We start from the raw sequence: 23,994 nt of genomic DNA on the forward strand, positions 1-23,994 counted from the left end.
ATTCTACTGTCTTTCCTATTTCCAAAAAATTCCCCTCCCTTCTCTTCTTTCCCCTTTGTCTAATCCACTGAACTTCTATTCCCCACCCCCTTGTTGTGTGTTAGCAGCCACATATCAAAGAGAACACTTGACCTTTGCTTTTTTTGAGATTGGTTTATTTTACTATGCATGATAGTCTCCAGACCCATCTATTAACCAGCAAAAGTCATAAAATCAGTCTTTTTTTATGACTGAGTAATATTCCATTGTGTTTATATCTCACATTTTCTTTATCCATTCATCTATTGAAGGGCACCTAGATTGATTCCATAGCTTAGTTATTGTGAATTGAGCTCCTATAAACTTTTGATTCACAATTGGATCTTTGGATGAGGAGCTGGTGGATAAGAAGGTCAACTGAATTTAAAATGTGTACCTTTACAGAAAAAGTCTGTTGAGCCCTTGTCCAGAGGGAGATAGTGAAGTTGTGGAAGCTCCTTGAGTTTGCTCCCCACTTCTGTCCTGGCTTATTTGTCCTGGCTCCTGTGCTCATTTGTCCTACAAGATTGAAATTATTTTTCAAAAATGAAAAAGAGCTAATTATTTGCATTTTGAATAATATCAGAGTGTGAAGATTTAAAAACATTTTCTTTGGTAGAAGATAATTAGCTACCTTTTATGGCAGGACTCTGGGTAGGACACTTAATTTTTTAAAGACATATTACTTAAAAACTCTTCATGTCCTCTAATCCTTTCTATTTTCCTGTGTGTAGTATGGAAGGTTCTGAAGACTTTTTTAGCTGAGTTAAAGTATTGAAGTATGAGGATCTCTATAAACCTCCCTGCCCTACCTCCCTCTATAGAGTGCTGAAGATAGCTTTGCCAAGGGAGCAGGGTGGGGGGTTCTTTTCAGAATGGATAACAAGTTTCCATACATTGAGTTGGCACTGGCGATCTAGGTCTTTGGAGTTGGATTCAGAGATTGCAGGCTATTTAACTTAGGCTATTCCCAAAATTACTGGATCCTTTTGTGGCAAGTTTCCAAATTTAGTTCTTGGATGATATGAGCCAGAAAATGTATCTGAATTAATTTTTAAAAGCTTAGTTAAAATACTTTTATATAATTTTTTTCAGGGGAGAGGAAAACTGACTCACAATTATTTTATTTATAGATTTTCCTGCCCTTTCCCTTCCTCTGCCTGCTCTTTGTCAATGAAAAACAGGATCTTGATGGTCTGTAATGAGTAATAGCTGCCCAAAGGTATGTGTATTTTGCAGCTTCCAGGTGACATCAGGAACAGGACCCTAGAGCTTCATCCTCACCATCTGTCATGTCACCAGAAGTCTTAAATATAATTACAGCTCACGTGACGGTTGCATACACATTATTTCGCACATGTATAATCAGTGACTGGCCATGCCACCCTAATTAAAATGGTATACAGCATCTCAATTATCAACTCTATTTTAAAAGGGCTTTTATTGTATAACTATGAAAACCTGCTTCAGGATGGGATCTAACCAGTGTCCAGCAGATGTTAGGGGACTGGAGAAATGTTAGGTGTTGTGCTGTTCTGTCCTATGCCCCACACCTGAGCAATCTGATGTGCTCTTGGGAACAAAACTGCTGACCAATGGAAGATACAGAGACACTCCAAGCATCTGGGGAATATCCAGTTGCCCTGCCTTGAAGAGTTATGCCCTGGAGATCAAAATGGGGCCTTGAATTGGTTTAAAATTCATAAAGTTGGCTACAACTGGAAGTCACCTAAAACCATTTTGGCTAGTGGGGAAAAAAAAGCGATGATATAAAGAATAACTTTATGTGAAGACGGTTCTAGAAATAGTCTTGGGGAAAACTTCTGTAACTCCTTAGGTGGATTTGGCATGGTACTTACTGACTTTTCACAAGTCGGAGAGGTTTGGCTCTCTTGAAGAGTGAAGGGTATCAACTAAAAGTTGGTTTCCTAGACATTTTTGGTTGGGAGGTTTAGAAAAGACTAGAGCAACTGATTGTGTAGTTGTAGATCCATTGACAAGAGGAAAAGAAAAAAATGTGCTTGATCTAGAGTCCAAATATTTCCCCATCTACCTTTGCATTTCAGGATATTGAGGAAGGGTGATCCCCTCTTCCTTCTCCACACAAAACCTTTGGAGCAGCAAGGATGGGAAGAGTTCTGTATCTGGGCTGTCCAAAGGAACATACTGAACACTCCTATGTGGCTAGTGCAAAGAGGAACAGAATTTAAAAAAAAAAAAATCTTTTAGTTGTAGATGTACACAATATCTTTCTTTACTTATTATTTTTTTCCCCCTGTGGTGCTGAGGATTGAACTCAGTGCCTCATGTGTGTGAGGCAAGCACTCTACCACTGAGCTACAACCCCAGGCCTGAGGAACAGAATTTTAAATTTCATTTAGTTTTATGGATTTAAATTTAAATAGCCACACTATGTAGTAGATAGTGATTCTTGTTAGGGTTATTGTATTGATTAGTAGTAATTAAGGTAATATTCTTTAGCCATGAATGGTCACATTGCAATTTTTGGGAACTGATTAGAATTGGATTATAAGATTTCATGCCTGCTGGGCATGGTGGCACACACCTATAATCCCAGTGATTTAGGGCAGAGGGCAGGTAAGGCAGGAGGATTTTAAGTTCGAGGCCAGCCTCAGCAATTTAGTGAGACCCTAAGCAATTTAGTGATACCCTGTCTCAAAATACAAAATAAAATTGGCTGGGGATGTGGGTTAGTGGTTAAGTGTTCCTGTGTTCAAACTCCGGTATCAAAAAAGGAAAAGAAAAGAAAGATTTCATTCCTATAAAAAAATTCATTATTGCATTTTCTTTTTTCAGAGAGACTCCTCCCAGATGTTTCCAATATGTGGTTCTAGATCTGGAGAGTAAAATAAGTGGGCCTCAAAGAAAGTCAGTGTTAGAAAGGAAAGAGCTCTTAATCATGTGACTCTCTAAAGACTGACTCTAGAGGCGGAATAATTTTTTTAAAAATTGTGTATTTTGGCATATTATACATGTATGGAGTATAACTTATTCTAATAATTCTTTTTTTAAATTTTAAATAAATCTTTATCAGTAGAATTTCAGACGCTTAGCTATCAGTTGAAGGAGCACAGGTTTTTGACAATGGAACATTTCCAGCATTCCTAAAATCATGCATGCGGGAAGTCTTGAACTCTCTATTTATAGAGCCTGCTCCTCTCCAGGTGTATTAAATATTTTCCTCAAATATTCCTGTCACTCATGTAAATATCAATGTGCAAATACTTAGCCACAAAAGATTTCACATGCTTTCCTAAAACTACCTGGGACTGATGTGGAGTCTAAGAATATGCCCACCTTAAGACTTGTGTGGGCTCTGGGAACTTTTGCATTCATAGGCTCCTTCCTCCAGGAAAATCAAAATAAGTAAGAAAGTGAAAACCATATTTTACTACTGCAGATAAAGACAAACATACTAATGTTATATGTCAAAATAATTTTCTTGACCTAAAAGTTCATTTGTCTCTTCTGATTTTAAAACATTTTCGTGAGTCCGCAGAGTATTATGGGACTTGGACACTGCCCCTACTTTGTCTAATGCATAAATTGGCCTTTTAGGGAAGATTCTATCTTAAAACTGGCTAAAATGATCTATTCTTTTATTCATCTATTGAAAAATATGTGTTTTCTGTATGCTTGGTACTCAGTCAACATGAGTCGGTTAAAAGGATATTAAGATTTCTCTTGCAACAAATGTGAATATTTCTCTGATTTTTTTCTCTCCTACCATCCATTTTGAATCTATTATTTTGATGCTCAGAGTTTGGTCTACAGACAGGGGCCAGGTACCATCTGAAACTTGTCAGAAATGTAATATTTTAGCCTCCATCTGATACTAAATCAGAACCTGCATTTTTAACAAATCCCCAGGTGACTTATGCACACATTACAGTGAAGCACTGCTTGCTTGTAATTTCAACCAGATTGTTCAACATGAGTAAAAATGAAAGGACTAATCTCCTTACCCCCATATAATTGAAGGCTGGCCCTCACTCATCTCCAGTGTGAACAAATTCAGTTCCTTTAGTCCAGATTTTCTCAGCTTTGGCAGAACAATGGAATTACAAGGGAGGCTTTAAGAACACACCAAAGCTTAGGCTCTGTCCTCTAGAGTTTCTAAAATAATTGGTATGGTGTGAGGTTCTGGGAATTGAGTTTTTTAAATTTTTTTAAAAAATTTAAAATATTTTTTAAAGCTCCTAGGTGGTGACAAGGTGTAGGCAGAATGAGAATTGTGAACCTTTCCTCATGAGAACTGAGAATTGTGAGCCTTTCCTCATGAGAACTGATTTTGATCACATCGGCCTATTTCTTCTGTGTTCTGAACTTAGGCTGAACAACCACATGTTCAATCTAGAACCGGTCTCTTATCATGGAGTGGGATGTACTCTGCTAGTTATCTCAGAGATCTGAAGTGTTCTTGGAATATTAATTGCCACCATTTCCTGAATCCTTATATTTATCCTGCAGTTACTGTTAGTTATTTAATCTTCACGATGATAGCAGGTAACATTCTTGTACCCATTTCATAGATAAGGAAATGAAGATTCAGAAAGTTTGGATCTTCCCCAGGTCATCCTATTTCTAATTCCAAAGTTTTCCCCATCCCCCATGAAATCTCCCATTTTCTAATATCATGCTTTCATTTAAGGAACACTGGGAATTTCTTAACTCATGTGACCAGATTATTCACTTCTTGAGAATCATTGGCAAAGAAAATAAACTAAAGGGTAGAAAAGAATTAGATAATCAAAGTTAAAGAAAAATCTGAAAATTTTGATAAATTTTCCTTTCTGCAGAACTGATAAGATCATTCAATTAACAAACTAACATGAAATACTCCAGAGGTGCCCTGTATTTGGGCTGTAGAGATTACAAGCGTAAGAAGCAGTCTTTGTCCTTGAAATGACAAGTTGAAGAGAGGATAAGAACCTGTAATAGCCCAACATATGATAGTCAGGTGCTTCCCTGTCTGATAAGGACATGATGCTTTGTGCAAGTTCAGAGGGTGGCAGAAACCAGAACAATGAAGAAAGGATGCATGGAGAAGGTGTGTCTAGAATAAAGTCTAAGGGCAAATGGAGATCAAATCGCCAGACAAGAGGGAGCTTAGTGAGACCCTGGTGCAATACTCACTGGGAAATTGAAATATTCCCAGTAGAATCGCCCACCTGGTTTCTTGCGGTCTGAATGTGCCTTGTCTGAGAGAACACTGTCTTTGTCTGAATTCTAAACATACTCTGTCCCAGCCAAGCTCTCTGCTATCCATGTCCTGAGTGACCTATATCTGAAGCAGTGAAATCAATCAGACGCAAAGGGTTATTTACACAGTGGATAGTTTCCTGCCTCAGGCATTCAGCGGCTTCTTTTAAGGTTGCTGGAGCACACTTTGCTTAATGTTTGAACCTAGAAGTTGAAAGCCAAGTACTTATTTAAATATTGATCAAACTCAGTGCTCAAGAGAAGGTAAGAAAACTGCAACTGGTACCATTATATGTCCTCACATAGATATAAGCAGGGGGGAGTTTCAGTATTACTATATTCACTGGTTTCTTTTTAGTTGGAAAAGGAATTTCTTAAACTATTTGTTCATCTTCCCTCATTTTTTTGTTCCCCCCATCTCTATATATGACAGAATTAAGGGAAAAAGATTCAAAACTAGTGATGTGAAAAGGAATAACAAAGGTCTCTAACATATTGACATTTTTGCTCACCAATTTGGTAATCATTTTTGTCTGCACTTTTGGAAGGGACTTCAAAAGAGCAGACCAAGCTGAAGTAGACATTTAATCTCCAGTAGACGTTTTAATGTTTGAAACTTTTCTATGTTTGAAAATAATATTATTGCTTTTATTTTTATCTTTAGTCCCTTGAAGTCCTGGCAATGGGCAGGAACTTCTTTTGGGTTCACAGCTCTGTGGGACAGAATTGGCTGGGAGGACCAACCGGGTCAAGAGAGCAATGCCAGTGTCCAGGTCCCTTTATCCAGAAGGAATGGCAATCTTTGCCCTGGAACAGGGATAAGGACTTCAGACAGGGGGTGGTCTTTTCTTGCTAACTTGTCCTTCCTCAAGCTCCATATCAGCTAAGTGAACTCTGTAAGGTGATCAAGACCAGGAGGTAATGGTGACAGGTGGGAAAGGGTGCTCCCTTCTGCCTTGGTGTCTTGGTGACCAGCTTCCCTGTCATATCCCTGTTCCGGTCCTGTGGGTGGCAGGCCTTCTAGGGAAGAACAGAGATCAAGGTGGTTACAGAAAAGTCAAATTGGTAATTTTTTACCTTTAAGGTTTTAGCAATTATCTGTTTTATGAAGGCCTGGTGAATAGACTTCCAAACCTAGGTTTGCAATCAGATCTAAGTGGATAAAGGAGGATCAAGAAACCCTTCATATTGTTCATTGTAAAAAAAAAAAAAAAAAAAAAAAAAAAAAAAAAAAAAAAAAAAAAAAAAAAAGGTATGGTTTTCGTACGTTTTTGAATTATGCCGACTTTGAGCCACTCGCATGCACAAACGTGAAGGGTTTCACAGCTTGCAGAGTTCCGGGCCAGAAGAACATCAGCCTCATGAAATAAGAGGGCGTTTACTGTTTTTTAAATAATACTTCCTATTGTAATAGACCTGGGTCGCATTATGTCACGGGTGTGGTGGCTTTTGGCTTAGGACAGCCTCTCTCGGGCTTGGCACAACTCCTCTCAGGAGCAGACCGCCAGTCCCTTCCTCCCGCGGCGCCTAGGCGTGGGGGCCCCCAGGGCTCACGGGCGCCGCCCCTCGGGTGCAACCGGTCCCTCCCTTGGCGCTGCAGGTCCGCGCCAGTCTCCGCGCGTCCTAGAGCTCCGTGCCGGGGGAGGGGAAGACGAGGCGACCCGCCACCGCCCCGCGGCGGGAGGGGCTGGTGGAGCCCTGGGAGTCGGAGCAGCTTCAGGTTTCCTCCTGGAGCCGGTGTCGGGCGCGGCGGACGGGCCTGCCATGTGATGCGGCGGCTGCCAGCCGTGGAGGCCTGGAGGTGGGCAGTCGCGGGATCCAGTGGCCGCGGGGAGGCGCGGGGGGAGCGGGGGCGGCACCAGTGGCGGGCGAGCCAGCGGGCCCGGGAGCCTCGGCTCCACCCCCTCCGCCCGGGCCCCAGCAGGGCCGCCGCCGGGTATTGGCAGCTCCGGGTGGAGGCTTCCCCGACTCCGGGCATCGGCGGGCCCGGGGCGCATTCCTGGGCGCCCTCGGGCAGGCCGCGAGGGGCTGCGTCTCGCCTGGGCTCCGGAGGCTACGGGGCCGCAGCTCCAGGTAAATGCTCCTTGGGGCTCCATCCTCCGCGTCTCCTGGCAGCCCTGGGCGGAAAAGTTTGCTCACCTGAGCTCACAGGGGACAAACTCTCTCCAGAGGCTACTTGCTTCTGCGTCCCCGAGGACGCAGGGGTCCGCAGACGTGAAAAGGGGGTGCTACCGTGGGCTGGGCGGAGGGAGGGATGGGCGCCGCCTCCCGGTCTGTCGGGGACCGCAACAAGTGCAGAGAGCGCTCAGCCCCGCGCGGCGACGGCAGCTGCGGAGCGCGAGGTTGCTCGGGCGGCACGGCCCGGAGAGCACCGTGAGGCTGCAGCGACCCTTCTTGTCCCCGTCGGCCGCACTTGGGGACAGGGGATGGGCGGGGGGAAAATCCGACCGAGTCCTTCGGGAGCCGGGGAAATTAATGGTACTTCTGTAGCGCAGAAGGGAGAGCCTCGAAAGCTAGGGTCCCCCTTCCCTTCTGTGCCTCTGGTCTGGGGTTGAGGTGCTTGGAAGGACTCCAGAAGTGCAAACCAAGCTCAAGCTCCGGGCGCAAACACTAACATACATTTTGTGTGGAAACATTTGCAGTGTTTTAGGAAAGCATCTATGGCCCTCTTGGTTGGGAGGAGCTTTCAGGATTCTGTGGGATTTCTTGCATTTATTTTATGGAATTGTTTTCTTCTGGAATATCTGGGGTATGGGTTGTTGTACCCCAACATTCTCATGCTTAGTGTTGCCTAAGGGTCATAATGACGGGCCTACAGTCGACGGAAAAGCGGAGAAGCCATTCTGGTCTATGGAAAACCATGTGGAAACTGGGTCCTCAGGCCCCCTAGGAAACAATTCTGGTTTCCCAGACACCAGTTGGATTTCCAAGAGAGAATCCACTTTAGGAGCCCACGGGGGTCCTTCCAATGTTGTAGCTGAGTGGGCGGAGAAAGGAGGCAACATTTTTGTGTGCACAGTTTCTCCCTCGACCCCTGCTTGGGTCTCAGTCCCCACAGACTGAGATGAGGTTTACCACCAGACCGCACCAATTGGGCAAGAAATACAAAAACAAGTAAGCTGGTTATAAGGAACTGATCATTTGAGGTTCCATGTATCCTGAGGCTTTGTCCTCTTGTGTTCCTACTCCTTCAGCTGTCTAGGTAAACAAAATCCTGTTTTCATAGCCAGAAAAATCAAAGATTTGTCCTTGTTAGGTTCTGTGGGATTTGCTCTGCACATGATGGTCCAGAGTGATAACTTCACCTGGAAGGTTTCTATGTATTTGTCCTGGAATTTTATATAAATGTTGTCAAAACAAATAGGATTTGCCTAGTCTTCACCAATGGCCAAGTTAACTCCTTCGGAGTATATAAAAGAAAAGAAATGAATACTGCAAGAGCCTTTGGAATTTTTAATACAATATAGTATTTCAATGTACTGTTCTGCTGTGGACTTGGTATGTGATTATTGTACTCATTAACTTTGAATAAATAGGAATTTGAATAGCAGCAGACCTGATAGTTAGTGGTTAGGGAAACAAAGTCACAGAGCTAGTTATTGGGTGTATGATTCAGATGTGTACTGGCTCACAGGAGAATGGAGAACAGAGAGTGTTTGTCCTGCTTTTGACTGTTTTTCTTATCAAAACCACATAATCTGGCCAATTGAGCACAGGTTATGTAACAGATGTGTCATTAGACTTTTCTCTGAAGTACTGTCTGTCCTGTAAGCAGTTAAGAGAAACATTTAAAGGTAAAGAAAGAAATACTAGTTGGTAAGGGTCTATGAAATTTCATCAGGGACTCTGCTTGGATTTCACATTTTTTCTCTTTTTATACATGAGTACTGTAGAAGTGTTAGGAATATTTTCTCATTGTGTTTTTATAAGAAACTACTCTTGTGGCTAAGACTTAAATTGGGCAGGAATTTCAGGTGAACCCTGATACATGACCTCCTTTAGCATGCCATGTGAGAAAAGGAAATGTGTTTAAAGTAGTATTAAAACAAATAGTGGGATATACTATTACTTTTGTATTAAGTATTCAGTACAAAATTGCTCACCACTAAATTAGGTACATAAGTTCTAACTTCAAATCCTTCCAGGGTTTATGACCAAGTACTGACTCCCAAGAAAAAAGATTCATGATATAACTGTTGGAAAACCCTTTTCTACTGGGGCATGGCTAGCATGGTACTGAAAAGAACCTCAATTACTCTCTAACTCCCAGGATGACTATAATTTTATTATGCTTTAATTTACTGATTAGATATGACAGATCTGGTTTATGTAGGTTTTATCTAATTGCATTTGTATTTATGTTGCTTTTAGTGGAGCAGAGTAGCTATGGGTCCCTCCCCCCAACCGTGACCTTAAATAAGATTTGTTATGAAGAGGTGGATCATGCTGGGCAACTCCTACTGAGGGTGCTAAATTAAAAACAGTAGTACATTTGAAATGTACCAAATTCAGGGAATTTTGCCATATTAAGAGTTGTACTGTAAATATTATGCCACCCTTTAGGACTTGAGTCCAGATCTCTTGGTAAAGCTGGGCTTAGAAATATTTTTCTTGCTTACAAAGGGTAGGTCAGGTCCTATATGACAGAGCGTCTTGTCCTGAGTGGATGGCACTCTGTCATTTTGTCCAGTCTCCATAACCTTTGGTTCTTTTGTTATTATTCTATTGAAAAGAAGTTCTCAAAAGCTCAAGGCAATGTTGCTCTGTTGTTTTGCCATTTTGACATCTATCATGTACCACTCTGAAAATTTTCTTTATTTCTTTTTCTTTTTTTTTGCGGTGCTGGGGATTGAACCCAGGGCCTTGTGCTTGCAAGGCAGGCACTCTACCAACTGAGCCATATCCCCAGCCTCTCTTTATTTTAAAAAATATTTACTGAGAATCTACTATGTGCCTGGCACTGCTCTTTGCTCTAATTCTGTGGGCTGTGGATTTTATGTTACAGTGACACTGCTGGCTTTAGAGTCCTGGGATCTGCTGTATTTCCAGAGTGGACTTTTGCTGACTCTATGTGAGGACATTTGGTTGATCAAATAAGTCATGTGACTTTTTATGTGATAGTGCATCTTCTTAATTGGCTCCCATTTTTCCCTTGAAATTTGATCTTAGGCACAATTGTAATTTGGTTATGTGTACCATTATTGCTCCTGGACTTCTTCTCCTGGATAAGCAAGATAATGAGATTTGACATCATTTTAATAAGAGAAAAAAGTAATATAATTGAATATTGGCTCTTTGTTCCAGTGATGTTGGTTTTGAACACTTTCATCAAAATGTGTTTTTATTAATCTTTAGAGGTATATTCTCATATTTCAGTTTAATCATTTCCTTAATTATTAACAATTTGAGGTTTGTTTTCTTTAGAAAGTTAACATAGAAGTGATGTTTCTTTAAGAGTCGAAGAAATTTTATCTATGAGTGAAGGCTGGATAAGGCAGAAGTCAGCAATGGTACTTTTGCTTTCTGCAGTAGTGTGCACAGAAGAGACCCTTCCGAAACTAGCATGCAAATAACATCCTGCCTGTTTCAAGTGACAGGTTTTTTTTTTTTTTTTTTTTTGATTTTTTTTATTTTTATTTTATTGTAAACAAATGGGATACATGTTGTTTCTCTGTTTGTACATGGCGTAAAGGCATACCATTTGTGTAATCATAAATTTACATAGAGTAATGTTGTTTGATTCATTCTGTTATTTTTTTCCCTTCCCCCACCCCTCCCACCCCTCTTTTCCCTCTATACAGTGCTTCCTTCCTCCATACTTGCCCCCCTCCCTAACCCTAACTCTAACCCTAACACTAACCCTTCCCTCCCCCCATTATGTGTCATCATCCACTTATTAGCGATATCATTCTTCCTTTGGCTTTTTGAGATTGGCTTATCTCACTTAGCATGATATTCTCCAGTTTCATCCATTTGCCTGCAAATGCCATAATTTTATCATTCTTTATGGCTGAGTAATATTCCATTGTATATATATACCACAGTTTCTTTATCCACTCATCAATTGAAGGGCATCTAGGTTGGTTCCACAATCTGGCTATTGTGAATTCAGCAGCTATGAACATTGATGTGGCTGTATGTCTGTAGTATGCTGATTTTAAGACCTTTGGGTATAGGCCAAGGAGTGGGATAGCTGGGTCAAATGGAGGGTCCATTCCAAGTTTTCTAAGGAATCTCCACACTGCTTTCCAGAGTGGCTGCACTAATTTGCAGCCCCACCAGCAATGTATGAGTGTACCTTTCTCCCCACATCCTCGCCAACACCTGTTGTTGCTCGTATTCTTGATAATCGCCATTCTAATTGGGGTGAGATGGAATCTTAGGGTGGTTTTGATTTGCATTTCTCTTATTACTAGAGATGTTGAACATTTTTCCATATGTTTGTTGATTGCTTTGTTTGAATGGTGTGCCTATGGTCATTTTTTTCTTTTTAAAAATATGCTTTTTAAAATATTTTCATCAAGTGTACCCAGACATTCCCTGAACTCAATAAATAGATGATCAAGAGATATGTTGCATACATTAACTGACATTATGCTTTAGTTCTTAAATTCATCAATGAACTCTGGTCACCATGCCCTTGGTGCTTAAGGCTTACTCCTTTTCTTCCATCATTTTATAATTTAAAAAATTTCATTCATAAACTCTCAACAAAGTGGTTTTGAGTGTGGACTTTGGAGCCAGACTGTCTGGGTCAGTCCCAGCTTTGGCCTGGCTATGTGGCCTCTCTTTACCTTATGTTTTCTAATTGTAAAATAGGAATAATAGTAGTAACCTGTTTTATTGGATTGTCAATGAGTTAATTGATGGAGAGCCCTTCTATTAGTGCCTGGCAGAAAGTGTCAGAAAATGATGATGGTTACATTTACAGAAAATGACAACCATTTAAAAAGAGTGGTAAGGGCAGGGGAATGGTTCGGGGGTAGAGCACGTGCTTAGCATGCATGAGGCCTTGGGTTTGATCCCCCACACAAAGACAAAAATGCAAACACAAAACAGTGGTGGCTTTACTAGGTTTTCCAAGTTTTAGAATGTGGTGACATGTCAGTGTGACCCAGGGGAAATAGCTCTAGGCTGGAAGTTCAAGGCAGGCACGGAGTCCTTGGTAACTTCCCAGCCATTTAACCTTGGGCAAGTATGAATGCTTTCTGGTCTACCTTTCCTCATCCAGTGGAACAGAAAGGATTGGACTGGATGGTCTCTAGACCCTTTCAGGTTTAACATTCTGTCCCGTCATGAAAATTGAACGTGGGCAGGGTGTTTGTCAATTCAGTCTTTCTTGCCTGGGTCAACACTGTCAGGAATGGGCAGTCCACAGGTCAGTATTGTGCCTGCAGCAGGTGACCATAAGCATTTGAAGGGATGATAAGCTATTACTACTGTTGCTTTATCTCACCTTAATTGCAGTCACGCGGTTTAAATGACTTGCAGTTATTTTTCTGGACTTAGTCCGGAGAGATTTCAGACATGAAGTCTGGATCCTACATGTGTGGGTAATGTGGCTACCCTGGTCCTTTCTTTCTGAGGACCTCCCCACCCCCATGTGGAAGCTGGGTGGTAAAGAGGAATGACAAACAGGCTAATTGTTTCTTAGTTTTATGATAAAAATAAAATCTGGGGCAAAGGAATTTTCATTAAGGACCTCTAAGTACGGTGAAAATTAGGAGATTTTCATTGGGCTGCATGATTCAGACAAAGACCCAAAGCCCTTGTTTATTGTCTGTGACTATTATTGTCACCTGGCTCTTTGTTAACAGTCTTCCTCCTTTTCTTGCTTGCTCTCTCTGCTTCCTGATTTGCTGTGTGACCAAGTGTTAGAGTTTCAAAATGTAGGGGATGCTCAGTGATTACTGGAAATATGAGTTATTTACTTTAAGTCCCTACCCCAAGATTCCCAGCCTGGTTGTACAATGAAATCACCTTGGTTCAGAATGTCTCAGTTGGACCTAGCATCCTTTTAAAAAGAGGTGGTGCCGATATGCAGCTAGGTTTGATAGCCACTTTCTTAACCTTTAGCTGTTTCTAGCATTCTTTATCCCATAGTGTCCAGAGAAAGGGTAATGCCTACCGTTTCTCATGGTGTTATTTTACCTTGCTGGTGTGTCAACTGTTCCCCTTATGAATACCTCACTTCCATCAGGAAGGACTAGTAATGACCTGTAAAATGTGCTGTATACAGCTGGCCCTCTGCATCCATGGGTTCTGCTTTCTTGGGTTCAACCAACTGCATATCAAAAATATTTAGAAAAAAACTGTCTTTAATGAACATGTAAAAACTCCCTCCACTATTATTCTACTCTAAATGGTACCATGTAATAATTATTTAAATTAGCATTTACATTGTATTAGGTGTTACAAATAGTCCAGAGATAATTTAAAAGTATACAGGAGGATGTGAGTTATATGCAAATATATGTAATTTTATTTGAAGGATATATCATCCTTAAATTTTGGTATTCATGGATGTCCCAGTACCAATTCCTTGGATACTGATGAATACTATATATGTAACTTCTTTTGTGACTTTGTTCACAGTAGGTCTCTTTTTCTTCCTAGCTAACATCTATAGTAGTTCTCACAGCACTTTCTCTCTGGAACCTTCCACTTAGTAGCAACTGAACTGCTTTCTTTTCTGGATTCCTATTACCGCGTTGCTGGTTCCTCTCATCACTTGTCACCTGCCCCTAGATTCACTGCATGTAAATTTCTTGCGTGTAAATCTCAACTTTCCAACCTCAATGTAAGCCTACTGATGACAGGGACCCTGATTTAGAGCTCAAAACAGAATATATATATGTTTGTTGGTTAAGTAATTATTTTGCCAATTGTTATCTCAGGTCCTTTCAATTCATAGCATTGCTGCAAAGACTAGTGGTGGTGTGTTCCTGTGTATGAGTTGTAGATTGCATTGGAAAATACTGTAAAGCAGGGAAAGGAAGGTCAAAATTGCTCAGGAAATAGAAGGCTGGTTCTTTCCAATGTAAAAGGGAGACTCTGTGGACATTTCCAAGGAAGTTGTATCATTCTGTCTGAGGAAATGAATGGAATTCTTGATTGGAATCTGAGTCTTTGGATTGGTAGAAACAGGAAAGTTTTTGTCTAGTCTCTGTAGACAACATTTCCCTTGTATAACATACCTCCAGATGGTTGACCAGTCTGTCCTTGAATACTTTCGGTGATGAGAAACTCATCATAAAGATATTCTAGTCTATCTTTGGAAAGCTGAGCCTTTCAAAACAATTCTTCCTCATACTAAGTTCATCTTAGTTCTGCTGCTTAGAGACTATTCTGAACAATTTCTCTTTTGTGATAGCCAATTGCATTTTTGAAAATTAATGACATTCTGCCTTCAAACTTCTTTTATTGAAACTGGAAAAAAAAAAACCCCTTCAAGTTTCTGCAGCTTTTGTTAAGTGGTATGATTTTGAATTCTTTCATCACCTAGTTTTGAACTTATTCCATATCTACTATATTCTTCTTAAGGTGCTGACAGAGTGGAGCACAGTAGACCCTTCCCAGCTTTGGTGAGATTCCCTTGCTTCTAGGGAAGGAGTAAAACCTCATGGACAAGATTAGCAGTTGGAAACCAGAAAGACAGGGAGACCCAAGGCTTTGCCACTTCTACCTTGTCTTGGACAAGTCACCTAAACTTTTAGTCTATTTCTCTCATAGGATTGTTATAAGGACTTAAACTAGTCTGTGTAAATTGCTTGGCAAAAATCCTGAGAGGAGACTTCTTCCATAAACATAGTTGTAAAATATGATACTTCTAAGCAATAGTACTTATTGATCTTCGAGGTTCACAGGCATCTTGAAATTGCAAACTTTTTATACATGTTGCTGCTGAGGCACATCTCATTCGAGAGATTGTGAAAAATTGCCCTTTCCATTCTGTAAACAGTTTTTATCTCTGTTAAGTGTATTTTCCTATATTTAACTATTTGTTCTGGCCTTTAGAAATCTTTTAGCTTGTTTATAAGTTTATAACATTCACTAACCATTGTTAGTTTCAAGTTACCCACCGTATGTGTGTGTATACAGATGTATAGATGTAAATGAACACATACACATATATGCTTACCAACTATTACCTTAATACTTATCTAGCACTTAAACTTCTATTGATGGAAGTAGACTTATGCCACTAACTTAATTATAACTTCAACTATAAGATAGCTTTTAGCCTAACTCTCAGAATAATTCTAAAAACTGCAAAAATTGGGCTGGTGATAAAGTTCCACTGGTAGTGTGCTTGCCTTGCATGCATAAGATCCTGGGTTCAATCCCCAGCATCACAAAACAAAAACAAAAACCGTAAAAATCCCTAAAGTTTTTAGGCTTGATGAAGTAGAACACCCCTTTTGTGTGTGTATATATATATATTATTTTATATATATATATATATATATAAAATGAAAACACCCTCTTTTGTATATAAATGGTTGCACAGTCCTTTAATACTTCAAGTATATTAAAAGATAAAAGCAGCAGGGCTGGGGTTGTGGTAGAGCTCTTTCCTAGTTTGTGTGAGGCACTGGATTTGATTCTTAGCATCACATATAAATAAATGAATAAAGATTAAAGGTCTATTAACATCTAAAAATATATATATAAATAAAAAATAAATAAATAAATAAGAACAAAACCTCTAGAGGGTGAGGTCTGGGGTGGAGCGATCTGGGTTGCCTACATACATTTCTATTCACACTGATGTTCATCAGTTTCAGGTAGAATCATTCAACTGATTACCACCTATTTGTATGAGCATCTGATTATTAAACCTCTATATTATCATAAGGCTGTATATATTATCTATTTTATCTCTTTATTTACCAGTCTAATAGCTTATAACTACGTAATATAATGGGGTGATTCTCAGGTCACTTACTCTTAGAGAACTCCACTGGCTTTATGTATCTATTGTTTCCTCTCTGAAATATTTGTACACCAGTCCTCAAATTTTCTGCTGTGGAAGCTTCTCTAAGATCAACACAAAATGTGTTCTGTCTAGAATTTGTAGAATCTTCCTTTTGGAAAAGTGAAATGACACCTCGAGTCAGTTTCCACAATTTCTGATGTAGTTAGGAAATCCCATTGAATTCTTTCCTATCCTGGCATGTCCAGCAGCCTGAAACTTATTTAAAATAGATTGATACTCACTTAAACTGACTTTCCCATTTAGAGATGTTCTTTCTGTCCTCTTTAATTAAAAAAGCATTCTCCTCCCAGAGGAGATCAAGTCCAAGTACGTAGAGGAGTTCTCCTTACTTCTTTATCATTCTGCCACACTCTCTCACCAGCCCAAGGCAGATCTATTCCTTCCTTGACACTCTGGCTTAAAAAATAAATTGAAACAAACATCTTACCCTTAGCTTTTTGGAAAGCCTGAGTTTATTTGGGCCGTTAGTCTGTTTGATACAGTTCTTTAAGAGCAAGATTCTTCATCTTTGTTCCTGAAAAGGAGCCAGGTAGAAGGCCAAAATAAAGCCTTTAAAAAAAAGTTGTACAAGTGGAAAACAGCACATATCAAGAAATCGGAAGGCTAGAGTTGTGAGTACATTGAATGTAATGATATCTTCACATCTCTGTAGCATCAGTTTCATTTCTAATTGGGAGGTCTTTGGCTATTTCTATGAACAAATGGAATTTTTTTTTGGTAGTGATTTTTTTGACTGTGGTAATGTTAGTTGGAGGTCTAATTTGAATTGGGTGGAATGGTAGGGAAATTAAGGTCTAGGTTTATCACTCTGTGGAAGATGTAATCTGTCTCCCTTTTATTTTCAGAAGCCATCTTCATGTAAAAGAAGCAACTGGTCTAATGCTTAAAGGATTGTCTTCCATGGAGTTGCCAAGTTTGCAGCTTGTTCCCAAGTGCTCATGAATGGATTTCTGGAAGTTGCTTTCATACCAGTTATCACAGTCCCCAGGGACTTAGCAAGTTTCCTGCTGGCTGCTCCCTATTCTTAGAGGCAAAGGACAATGTACAAAGCCTATTACCAATATAGAGTTTTAACTTATGGAGTCTCAGGGGAGTAAAAGAGAAGCATTTCTTGTCAGTTGAATACTTCCTGTCAGAATAAGTTATATAAAGTATTTATGTACTATTTTCTCATTTGATCAGCAGGCATATTGATAGCTTGCTGATTGAAAATAAAAGGAATTCTTGGTTTCAGTCAAAAGGTGTCATTTAGTTAGATGTTTGTTAAGAACCTTGGTCTCATGGTCTTTGCTTTTTAGCTTTCTTACAAAAATGTGCTAAAATCTTATGCAAGAAGGTGATGAAGATTTCACACAAATTTTGCATAGATAACTTGAGTTGGTTTGCAGTTACTCTGAACACTATGTTATCTTCTTCAGTGCTGCAGTAAGTCACAGGTTAACTTTGCACTTGGATTACTCCTCTAACAAAAAATGGGGCTGACCTAAGGAAAATCCAACTTTACCTAACCAGCAGTTTAAGAAACATCTCGTCTTGATAGAATTCTGAGTCTAATTTTGATATTGGTTTATCAGAAGAGTTTTTTAAAATTAAAAATAAAGAGTAAGGTCTGGGGTTGTGACTCAGTGGTGGAGCGTTTGCCTAGCATGTGGCACTGGGTTTGATTCTCAGCACCACATATAAATTAATAAATTAAAAACAATGAAGAGTAAGATTTTGTTTCCATATTCATGGTAGGAATCTTTATCTTCATTAACTGTTATTCATTGGTTTTTGTCCACAGAAGTCCACAAGAGCATTTCTCTTCCATTATATATTTCTTGTCATTCTAAGTTATTATATAATAACTTTAAAAGTGTCCACAAAAGTAGACAAGCAGTGGTGGAAAAGAGAAGTAGGTGAGATATCTGGATTTCAATGAATTTTGAAAGTCTTTTTAGGTGAGTTGAACTTGATTGTGGTTTCTGCATTGGGTATAGTGGGCAATAGATGGAGATTTTAAAATGATTCTCAGTCTGTATATAGTGAAGATTGGATCACAGTGGAATTTGGGTGGAAATCTTACATGGTGCCCAGTATGCTGGGTGGGTCATGCCATCTCTCTGGACCTTGCTCACTTCATCTGAAACCCAAGGGGTTGGGGCCTGCCCACCTGTGGTGTGTTCCATCTTGCAGTTTTTGTGGAGGGAAGGATGGTGTGTTAAGGCCACTTGGGTTACTAGCATAATGCTTGGTTCCCAGAGCACAGTCAGACACGTGACTGGCAACATCTAGATTATTCAGGAAGATGGTACTTTGGAGTTGTATCTGTATAGGGAAAACTGATTGTTAATACTCTGAGATTACCCTGTCACATGCAGCTCAAATTACTGCTGTCAGAATACTTCATGAGCAGGGAGGTGGAATCAGCCAATAATAATCTAGTAATTATTTTTAATGGAATTTTAAGATGAGTGGAAGTGGGTATTAATTTCATTTTAGCAGATGGAACTTAATAGACCTAGCTCCATTTAGAGTAGGTGGAGAATATGCCCTGAAATATATGACAGTTTTGATAAACATCAATTTTCAGTTAAAACAAGAACATGTATTCATTTATTCATTCTCTCTCTTCCTCCCTTTCTCCTCTTCTTTTCCCCTACCTCCACCCTACCTTTCTCTCAAGAAATGGAGAAAGGTAGAGTGGTGGAGGTCTTCTTTCTGTTTGATTTCATATTTTTTTTTTTTTTTTTAGCAAATCTTGAAAACCTCTGGAATATCATGTGATTTCTGACTAGTAATATTAAAGAAAACTGTGTATATATAGAAAGTTTGTATTTTAAGACATGACATCCCTTGCTCACTTCAGCAGCACATATACTAAAATTGGAACAATACAGAGAAGATTAGCATGGCCCCTGCACAAGGATGACACGCAAATTTGTGAAGCATTCCATATTTTTAAAAAATGGTGGAATGAGACAGACATCATCACCCTATATACATGTATGATTACACGAATGGTGTGAATCTACATCGTGTACAACCATAGAAACAAAATGATGTACCCCATTTGCGCACAATGAATCAAAATGCAGTCTGTAAAAAATTAACAAATAAATAAAAAATATTAAAATAAAAAAAAAAGACACGACATCCCTTCACCTTTCATAAAACCTAAAAATAAAGATATTCTATTATACTGGTGATTTGAACATCGGGCATTATTTTATTTGGGACTTTATGTGCTGCCTGTGGAGGCTGTAAACCCTCTCTTATCGTCCCAGAGTTCTTTCCAAAGCTTTTTCACTCCAGGGAGTTTTAGGGGTTCTGTTTGCCTTTGGAATCTTCATTGAGTTGAACTGGGCTAGTAGCTACTAGGAAGCAGGCATATGATGGGTGTTGGAGGATAAGAGATAAGAGATGTCCAAGTAGCTCTTGAGGACTTCTCAATGCTGCCGGATCAGCCGCCAAGAAAGCTGGTGAATATGTGGGATGTGGAGATGGTGTGGCCGGTGCTCTCAGGAGCCTGGACAAAGGCATTTTTCTGAAAGCCATGCTTGATATAATAGGGACCAAAAGTATTATTTAGTTTTTTCTCCTGTTATGGTGTTGTAAATGTAATCTGTATTATAAGTATGTATCTGCTTCAGTAATGATGTAAAAACAGAAGTGAATTTAAGAAATAGCCATTGTAATGAAAACCTGTGTACTTTATTTCATAAATGTACTTGAAGGAATATATATCTTTTAGATGGTAGAGTCAGCCACAAACTCTTGCATCTGCCTTAAAGTTTATTTTTTAGACATACATAATTACTTGTTGTCCATAAAGGAAAAAAACTTGCTAAGTTGGGCTTATAAATAAATTGAACATTTATAGTAGCTGTTTGTGGAGGAGAAAGGCCTTGGATATTATCAAATAGAAAAGACTGTTCTTGTTTAGGCTGGGGGTGTAGCTTAGTGGCAGAGTGCTAGCCTAGCACTTGTGAGGCCTTGGGTTCAATCCTAGCAACACACACACACACACACACACACACACACACACACACAGACAAGTTTAAGTTTATTTTGGCAATTTTTTTATGATGACTTTACATCTTATATTTGCATGCAAAAGTCTAGTTTATGGATAAAAAATTCTATGTACAGAAGTGGAAATTCTGGTACAGGTCCTGGTATTTCTCTTACTATCTCAAGGGTGAAGTGATTCTCAATATTTCTTTTGTTGGGGGATAGCTCCCAGTCCAGGGCTAAGCACCCCACAACCTTGAATTGCACTGAAGGCCACAGCTTAAGACAAAACTAAACCAGGGAAGGTAAATCATCAAGCTTATCTTGCCTTAGTGACATTAAAGAGTGTTGTTGTGAATACAGTGAGTACATGCTGGCTTTTATGTATTTTGGGGCACAGGGTGATTTGAACAGCTTAGTACTTAAAATTAAAAAAAAAAATGAAATCCTTCTGTGCCACAGTTGAGCATCACTAAAATTATGGAACATTTAAAGTCACAGAGTACTTAGAAGGTACTAATTGAATGAATCACGAACTCATGTGTTGTTTTGACAGGAAGTGTATCATATCTCAATAATTTCTTTAACATTTTTCCTGCCAGGTGCCTGTTTTCTTCTGGTTAACTTACTCCTGTAGAATTCCAAATATGTGGTTGGTTTCCCTCACTGATAGACTTTCACAGTTCCTTTCCCCCTTCTTTAGAGTAGCTGGTGCACTTGAATTTGCTGTTTATGAGCAGCTATTTTGGAGGATAATGATGTCCAGCCAGGATGCCTTTATCTGGCAAGTGTCTTTATGGCCCCAGCACGTGGGAATTTATAGAGGAGGCTGGAAGATATGCCTGTGGACAGAACACCTCTAAGGCCAAACTTACTGAAGTGGTGCCTATTCAATCACCTCTGGAGCCATTGGGATGCTTTTTATTTTTCTGTTTTGTGTGTATGTGTGTGTGTGTGTGTGTGTGTGTGTGTGTGTGTCTGTATACATATGTATACATATGTAATTAAATGAGCTACGTTGAAATTACAAACAAATTAGAAACCACCTTTTTCTAAATTAAGCAATTACAGAGATTTGTGCAGAGTCTTTTGTAATTAGTTTAGTAGTTTGTGCAGCTGTTGGGAATTATTTGTGTGTTTGCTTTGGATTTTGAGTTAGTATATTTTTAGCAATAAAGAACTCTGTGTGTGTATATATAACCATAAATTTATATATATTTTACCATAATAAAAATTTTGAATTCTATTGATTTTACAAGTAAGTTATCATAGCCCTTTATGTTATGGTTTGATTTATTTGTGTGTGTGTGTGTGTGTGTGTGTGTGTGTGTGAGTGATTTAAATCTAGTGGTTTACTTCTTTGGAAGGATGGATTTTTGGTATGTCCCCTTTCCTTTTTATTTATTTATTTATTTTAAATTAATTTTTATTCTAATTTGTTGCACATGACACTAGAATGCATTTATACATTTTTGGAGCATATTCAATTCTTTATTAGAATCAGGATTGCTGCTAGAAATCATATCTGACTGAAGGCTAGGCCATCAAAAGAGTTCATTAAATTCTTGAATTATGCAACACCTTTTATTTTTATTTATTTTATAGATTTTTTTTTATTTTTACAGACTGCATTTTGAGTCATTGTGCACAACTGGGGTGCATCTTTTTGTTTCTATGGTTGTGTATCATGTAGATTCATATCATTCATGTAATTGTTCATGTACATAGGGTAATGATGTCTGTTTCATTCCACTGTTTTTCATGTGCATTTATACATTTTGACAGATCACACATAAATGGAGTGTAATCTCTCATTTTTCTGATTATACATATTGTAGGATCACATCGATCATGCAGACATATATGTACATAAAGTAATAATATCTGTTTTACTTTATTATCATTTGTACCCCCTACCCATTCCCCTCTTTTCATGCCCCTGTATCTAATACAAAGTAACTCTATTTTTTCCTAGTGCCCTCCCTGTATTGTGAATTAGCATCCCCATATCAGAGAAAACATTCAGCCTTTGGTGTTTTGGGTTTGGCTTATTTCACTTAGCATGATGTTCTTCAACTCCATCCGTTTACCAACAAATGTCATAATTTCATTCTTCTTTAAAGCTGGGTAATATTCCATTGTATAGATACAGCACATTTTCTTAGGCACTAGAACAGAGACCCTGTATTTCTTTATTGAATATAGAATTATTGCATTTGAAATGCAAATATACGGGGGATATTTTCTGCAAATGAAGAATGATAGTGAGTTCTACCATAAGCCTTCTTTTTTTATAATGTGTGATTGCATAGTGTAAATAGTGAGCCTTACCATCACTTGGCATGTAAAGCTTATAACTTTATGCTGTATCCCGTGTAACACTGAAGACTATTAAGAGAGTTTAAGCAGACATGCTTGTTGGAGTTGATATCTTTTTGATTAGAAGCAGTCCTACTACTCACACCTGTCCATATAAACTTATAACTAAAGTGAAAAACTAGCTTTATACATCATGTTTTTCACATTCATACTTTAAAATTTTCTTATTTAGGAATAACACATGGTATAGAAAAATAGTACTATGTATTGCCAAATCAATAGCTTAATTAAGGTCAACCCTAAAATGTGCATATCCCTATCTGCATTATATAATGTATGTAACAGAGATGAATATCAAAACTCAGAATATGGTTACAATGAGACACATCTATAGAAAGTAGCATTTTGAATATAGCTAGTCTAGAGCATTAGTACCATGTGTGATTAGGAGATAAGGGGGATGAGGTGTCCATGGGTGGGCACTTCTGGTCCTGGCTGTTTGTTCCAACTTTCTTCCTTGGATTCTTCTCTGCATTTTTTTTTTTTTTTTCAGGAATCAAACAAGCATTTTACCAGAAGCCCATAATTGATGGTGTTATAGATCTCAGTTTCCTCATCTGCCACCTTCTGTGAGTCTATGAATAATATGCAGTGCCCCTAAGAATGTTAAACAGCCTTATGAAATATATTTCATGTGGCTGGCACAGGAGTGCCATTAAGTATCAATTTTTCAGGGGTTTGATATTTATAGTGCCAAAGATTTGACTAACAGAGGTCAAATGATCTTATGCTGTGTTTAAGCAGAGCTTTCTTCTGTATTTCTAATACTAACAAAAGTAAAAAATAAAAATTAAAAAAGAAATTATTCTCTCTACAAATCAACCAGCTAGGGATTTATTCTTTACAAGGTAGCAAAATAAGGATTGTTTATTAATGGGTCATTTTAAAAAAAAAATATTTGTTTAGATGTGGATAAACTTTAATTTTTTTATTCATTTACTTATGTGTGGTTCTGAGACTTGAACCCAGTGCCTTACACATCCTAGGCGAGCGCTCTACCACTGCCACGACACTATCCCTAATGGGTCATTCTTGCTTGAAATGCAGTTGATCTCAGATTCTCAAAATTAGACTTGTGACTGGAGGCACAAACCTAGGTTAACTTTACATGGTTGTTTTGCATTCTCAGTGTCCTCACCTATGAAATGGGGACAATAACAGCCCTTTAGATAAAAGGTTATAGTTTACCAGTCAAATAAAGTTACAGAGCTAGAGATGGAAGCACTTTGGAAAGTTTAAGGAAATATAAGTATTAAATAATAGCTCCTTATACTGATGGTTACTTATGACCCAGATTTGCTATTGATATAAATATTTATGTGGAAAAGCAGTGGATGTGATCAATTGGTACTGTGCCAGTTTCTAAGTCTCTTTGTTAATTT

General features: G+C 38.8%; 1 protein-coding gene across 2 annotated transcripts in view; it reads left to right on the top strand.

Annotated features, from left to right (window-relative positions):
• Nucleotides 1-6,836: 6,836 nt before the first annotated feature.
• ARHGEF28 (Rho guanine nucleotide exchange factor 28) overlaps nucleotides 6,837-23,994 on the top strand; it is a 324,160-nt gene continuing 307,002 nt past the window's right edge. The window contains exon 1 of one of the 2 annotated variants that reach the window (XM_079145899.1): nucleotides 6,837-7,042. The gene's annotated coding sequence lies outside the window, so the exon portion shown is untranslated. Of the gene's footprint in view, nucleotides 7,043-7,134; nucleotides 7,315-23,994 lie in introns of those variants that run through there. The other variant, XM_079145901.1, reaches the window with a different exon arrangement.

Source organism: Sciurus vulgaris (genome assembly GCF_902686455.1).
Source record: "Sciurus vulgaris genome assembly, chromosome: 6".
Taxonomy (NCBI): Eukaryota; Metazoa; Chordata; class Mammalia; order Rodentia; family Sciuridae; genus Sciurus; species Sciurus vulgaris.